Genomic DNA, 7035 nt, shown 5'->3' on the forward strand with positions numbered 1-7035 from the left:
GTGAACACTGCGCTCGCAAATATCGTCTCCTGGGTGCAAGATAACGGGCTTCGTACTAACGGTAGCAAAACTAAGCCATTTGGTTCGGATCGCGTGCTTATTGTAACAAATTAGAGGAGCTGAGAAAATTGGAGGAGTTTACCTCCTATTGTGGTCGACGGACAAAGCATTGCACCTGGCGAATCTCTCAAACTGTTGGGCATCACTTTTGATAGCTGTTTGATGATGAAAGAGCAGTGCAATATCACTGCAAATAGATGCTTTGCTGCCCTGGCTCGACTCAGAAAATATGCCTACTTTCTTCCACATCAGACGAAGCTTATGCTTGCCAAAGCTCCCGTATTTCCTTATCTCGAGTTCTGTCCATCTTTATTTATCGATCTCACAGACGAGCTAGCCACTAAACTAGATCGTTGTAAAAATGCCGCGTTACGGTTCGTCAAGGGTATTAGTCGGTTTCAGCACATCACTCCGACCTACAAAAAGTACGGTATCGCCTCATAAAGGTGTAGGCGAACGCAGCTAACGCTAAATCTATTGGCATCTATCTTACGTTCGAGCACCCCCTCTTATCTCAGCGCACACCTTAAATTCCGAGGAAATAACACCCCTGGCTCTAAAAGGGCTAGCGAGCTCGATATTATCATTAAGCAATACCGTACTGAGTCTTTTGCGAATTCGTTTCGGGTGGGGCAACTGCACAAAAGTATTTATCCGTCGTGAGGGGATTTGGTTTAAATTTCATAGAAAAAGTTTTATAAGCATATTACTGATTTTTTTATAAATTTTTGATTAATTTTAACATAAGTATCATGTAACCTTTTTTCTATGAAATTTAAACCAAATCCCCTCATTCATACCATAACTAATGTACTTTTAAACAATATCCTGGAGTTAGAGCTCCTTTGGGCCATTTGTTCCTTTGGAATCTTACGGTAAGTGAATTATGGACTCCCTACTATACGTAGGTATTATAGAGGTATATAGAAGGTCTAAAACCATCAAAATAAAGGTAATTATGTCTAAGAATAGTAATAAAAATTTGGTTCATTTATATTAGTATTTATAAATTTTTAATGAAAATTTTTTATTTTAATTTCAAAGGTGGTGTGCCCCCTTAAGGTACTGCCGACATCACCACTATGAACGTTATTAACTTGAATTTCATTTTTTTAATCTTTTTTAGAGAGTTTTTCGTCAGCTAATTTAATTCTTTTCACGGTTTCTTTCATGTCTTTGTAGGTCTGGTCCACATCGTCATCATCACGGTTATCTACATGTTTATCTTTCTTCAAATATCGATTTGGACCTCTCTTTAACTTAGTACCTCTTTTCCACGTCTCTTCTTCAGATTTTTGCCCTTTTTCTTGATCATCAGGTAGATTCTTCTTCTGCATCATGAATTTCGGCTTTGTTTTGACATTTTAGTTTATTTATTTTTTGCCTAGTCGTTTGCAATGGGTATTTTCTTTCTTTTATTTCAGCTCGAATAATTTCTCCATTTTTCTGAATAAATAGCGGAATAAGAATACCTACCTGTAAACTAAGAACCTGATATTTTAAAATTTTAAAAACATTTTCCGCAATGGCATTACTATCTCTTAATAGTCTAAATCGGGGCGCTATTGCTGCAGCATACCATACAGAAAAATAGACCATTAGATAATTCACAACATAATTTATTAGCTTTTCACTGTAAAATTTATGTTTTACTGCAGTTGTGTTCATGCTATTCAGTGTTACATCTTTCAAGTGACAACATTTTTGATAATAGAGCGAAGATTTCATTTTACCTTTTGTGAATTCTAGATTCGCATTGACTACTTTCTTATCAGATTCATCATCTTCCTCTCTATCTAAAAGATCTTCATGTTCTTTTATCTTTAACTGCGTAGAGTCATTATCGCCATATCCGATTAAATTATGCAGATTTTCATCTTCATTTGGAGTTCCATATATCCGAACTAATTGTTCAAAGTGAATTTTTGATCTTTTTTCGAATGGTTTTTATCACATGCGATGAACAAAAATGAAGTATTATCAAGTCGTTGTCATTCTCTATACCCTCTTCTGCTTCATCAAAAATATTATTCATATATGTGTAGAGGTTAATGTTATTGAATGTTAAACATAAAGATTGTAACAAGACTAAGCTAAAATCGGTCTCTATTTTATCAATCTTTTTGCCAGAAATCATTCTAAAGTTATCTAAAAAAGTTTTTAAAAAGAATAAAATACTTGTTTCGGTATGACATGAAGTTAAAGCCTCTGCAACTTCAAGCGGACTGATATTTTTTCACCATCCATTTTACGGTCATGATATTTTGGCTGCGCTGTTACATTTCCAGTAGCATCCAAATGAAGAGCAATCGATTTTAAGGAACTCAGATATTTCATTTGATTTTCTGTAAATAAAAATACCATAAGTGGATCATATGAATTAAATTGAATACATCCTTCTATTTTATCACGATACTGCTCTCTATACATTTTTTGGAGTTTTTCCATAAAATGGTAGTAATCTGAATCCAGATCATTTTTCGCTCTATCATCGCTCATAATCTTTTGTAAAATCATAGAACTTGGAACACCATTCAAGTTCCCTTTTGCTAATTTATCCCCATCATATTTGACAATTCTTTTCCGCTTCACCACCGCTGCAGAATCTTTTGATAACTCCTCTGCAAGTTGAGCTCGCTTTTCCCCCTTAAAAAATCTACGATGTTATTCGTCCTTTCCATGATTGATATTTTTTTCTAGGAAGGTTAGCATTGTAATGTCAGAGTTTTCTGAAATTATCTCAGTTACTACAAATTTAAATGCAGTACAATCAGAATGCCTGCACCTTGCGATTGCATAAAAAAATACATTGTTCTTTGTCTTTATTGAATAATACCTTTGATCTTCAAAGGATAACACGCAAAATCTATAATGTTTTTCAAAAACATCTTAAACGGTTCTGTCCATCCTTTTTTCAACCTACACTTGCCATTTTCAGGAATATAAGTTTTTCAAAATTCAGCTGGTAAAATAAAAGACAAGTCCTATTTCCAATTTGTAGTGCTACTAAAGTTTATTTTAGAATTGTTTTGAATTTTTGCTATTCTTGTTTGCAACTCTTGTTGATTACAATCAGTTTTACAACCATCTGTTTCAGAATTATTAAGGATAGTATTCGCCTTTTTTGTAAAAGTTTCATCGCCACATTTGCTGTTGTCTGTTTTAACATTATTTCCCTGTAGGTTGATTATAGAATGGTCCTTAATTTCTTTATTAAAACTATCGCTAAATGATTCATTTTAAATTTCTTGAAAATCATTTATTCTGTTGTCAAAATCATCTAAAGAATTGCCAGAATTGTGATCTGTAAGATAAAAATCAGGAGATGCATTAGTTTCCTTGTGATTATCTGTCTGCAATAGAATTTCGTTCCAAACTAATATTTTCTTTTTTATCTGTGAAATTCTTGGTCAATGTAGCCTTAATTTTGGTTTTATGAGAACTGTATATCTTGTGACATCCCTTTTGATAGCTTTTGATGGTTGCAGAGGTCCAGTGTTGTGGCAAAATAGCTTTGCATAATGCAAACCAAATTTCTCTACAATAAGTTTCCTTGTCAACAATGGTAAAAAAATTCATTAACGTTATCGACATATATCTTGTGAATCACACCTCAAGATAAATTGCCAGACTTTACTCTTTTTGGAACTATTAAAATCGTTTTAAAAAATGTTGTATATTTCGTGAGCCAAATACAACTGTAACAACAAAAATAAAACATAAATACACGTTTAATTTTTTGTAAAAGCTTCCACGGTAAGATTTTGACTATAAATCTGCTTTAGTGCATAAAAAATCATACATAGTATCAGTGGTGTCTAATTATCATGAACAATGTTTTAAAAAGGAACGTACCATTTTCATATATATGTCATATTTTGCAAAACAATTTTTCATTACAAATCTTGTTGCTCGAATGCAATAAAATTCTACTTTAGTGCGTATAAGAATGTCATATATAAAAATGTTGCAAATCGTGAAATTTTGAAAACTAATGTAAGAAGTTATTTTACAATAAGTTGCTTTCATAAATAATAGGTAAGAAAATTTACTTAAATGTGAACGCTATATCAAATGAGTAGGATTTATTTTAAAAAAATTTTATCCAGGGTTTTTTACTAAACAATTCATCTAGCTCCTAAATTAAAAAAAAAAGTTCAAACTTTTTTTATCATTTTTGATAAAGTATTTTACATTTTTTAAGAAAAATAAATGCTAGTTACCTCATAGAAATTACACGTTTTCTTATCATTTTCGCTTTGAGCGTTGTGGTCTTTCACATTTTTATAAGACCTTTTCAGATTATCCATTTTTGAAGTGCACTGGGAGTAACTTACATCATACCCTTTAGACAACATGCCATCTGTAATCTTTTTCCAAAACTTTTTGTTCGTCAACTTCCCTTCACTATAAGCAGCATCGTTCTCTTGATACAAGTTAATTAGAAGTAGCGTTGCAGCCTGAAACACGAGTCATCATCAGCGCCCATTTAGCGCCATGCATGTTTTGGGTTGCGGAACACAGCTCCGGTAGTCAGCAATCGTTATTGACCGTTTCGAGACGTCAAATCTCGGTAACAGAAATTACGCTGTTGCCGGATTTACTTGATGTTACCTTATCGGAACATACCCGATGTTGGCGGAATGACGGCACCGAGACTGCTCGGAATGGGCCACGCGTGACGTCCAGGTACCCCTGCTCCTGAACACGGAAATGACGGCATTGTGCTCAGCAGAATGCTGGAACGCGATGCCAGCATCGTGCCTCGTGCTTTTTAAGAAAAAAGAAAAATATTATACCCGAGCGGGGATCGAACCCTGAACCTTTCGGTTAGCAGGCTGGCACTTTACCACCCGACCACGAACACTTGTTACATGTCATGGACAATTGTGTCCTTATATACTGCGAGTAGCTGTTGAAATTAATAAAGTTGCAAGTAATCGTAATAAACAATAACCAGAATTATTATCAACGCGATAACAACATCGATATTCGCCGTTTATTTCGTGTATAGGCGCGAAACCTGCAGGCTGCTATAAATTCGGTAGTTATAAAAGAGTAGTCATAATAATATGATTAGCGAAAATTGACAACGAACAAAGTCCGGTGAATAAATTAACAAAATCAACCGCCTGAACAATAGAATACATTGAAAAGCCTTATTTCATGAATTGTGCGATCGAAAATTTTCTAAATTTCGCAGCCAACAAAGCCGGCATTCTGCGGGAATTTGGAATTTCGAGCTGACATTCTGCCAGTGCTCTGACAGCGCCAAATCGGGGTAAGGAGCGCGGCAGGCGACGTGCGACTCAGCGACGACGCGCCAGGCGGCGCGAGCGGTGTACGCGGTGCGCCGTGAACGCACCTATACATACCCGCGCCGCGCGCCTTTATAAGGCGGATCGCGCGGCACGATAAGCAGTTCTACTCGAGCTCCACTCCGGGTAGTATCGTGTGCACACGTTACTACAAGGAACAGCGAGAGATAGACCTACGCCGACGAAATCGTCTCGTGAGCCCACGTGACGATTTGGTAGACGAACCGAAACCCGAAACTCCGAATTGCCATCGTGAGCACACGTGGCGATACCCGGTGCCACTGTAAAAATCCTAACTTACATTCCGACACATTGCTGCCAACCTCTGCCACTATGAGCCCACAGTGTTGAGGGAGTAACAACTACACCACCGGCGATTCACCAGGTCGTGCGCTCACGTCCTGGTGAAACAACGGTAAATTCCTAACCAACAAAGCCAGCCTTACGCCGACATCTCACGACTCGCTTTATCTCTGTGCGCACACAGGATAAAGGGAGGAACGAGACGAGCGACGAAGATTTGTGAAGCCGTGCGCTCACGACTCCACGAATCCGAGGGATAACCTCAAAACACCATTGCACTATCCCGGCCGCTGTGTGTTACTGTGCGCATGCAGAGCGCTCGAGATCCTTGTTACGCGACACATTCGGATCGGCGCAACCGTGCGCACACGACTCCACCGTACCGAATGAATTCCTAACCTCAAAATCCGCCACCGATCCGTAATACCGCCACCGTACCTAAACAAAATCTGAGTTCGTCCTTCCGTCACTATAGGTATAGTAATTTTTCGTGAAATATATATAAATATTTACGTGAAAATTGCTCTCTGTGTACAACTAAGTATATGCACATAAACTTAAAAAATTATTAAGAAACAGACTACGATGACTCTTTTAACTTATCTGCCTTGGTTGGACAGTTCTCATCAAACCCCGTGGCTCGAGCGTGGAAATTTTATTATCAATTACCTATAGATATTTGTATGAAAATCAAAACTATATCAGTTAAGATAAAAACAAGTTAATATATTGTTTCACCATGTCAAAATATATGATCATTCATAACTTCAGCTTACTAGCTATGATAACTAGTTTTTAACTAAGAGCCAATAAAAATTTGCAAAACACAAGTAATCGTAAAACAAGTGATAACTAAAAATGTTGTTTTTTAGTTATCTCCCGTTTTCAAAATATCAATTACCAATTAACTATTTTGAACTTATTTAACGCCATAAAGTACATCTGATATAAAAACTTCAACCTTTTTCTGAATAGTGAAAAAATTTGAAAATTTATACAAAATTTTTGCTTCAAACTTGTCAAAAAAATTTTTTTAACCATATCTTTCAATTTTATTTTCAATTTTTACGTGATTTCAAAATAAATATGATCATTGTTCAAAATATAAAATACTTACTTCTAGTTACCAAACACTCTGTGCGGAAAATGCGCGAGTTGGCTAGTCTTTGCAGGAACTTTTGAGTTGTACTAGTCTAGCGTGCATCAAGTGCTATGCTACTTGACGGAGAATGTTATTAGTGCTAGTCTTCATATTAAGCGATGATTTTATAGATAATCAATTTTTTTATATGAAACCATCAAGTGAAGCTCAACCCAAAATTCTCTGCGAAGAGTAGCACAGTTTAATGCCGCC

This window comes from Nasonia vitripennis, chromosome 4 (assembly GCF_009193385.2).
Source record: "Nasonia vitripennis strain AsymCx chromosome 4, Nvit_psr_1.1, whole genome shotgun sequence".
Classification (NCBI taxonomy): domain Eukaryota; kingdom Metazoa; phylum Arthropoda; class Insecta; order Hymenoptera; family Pteromalidae; genus Nasonia; species Nasonia vitripennis.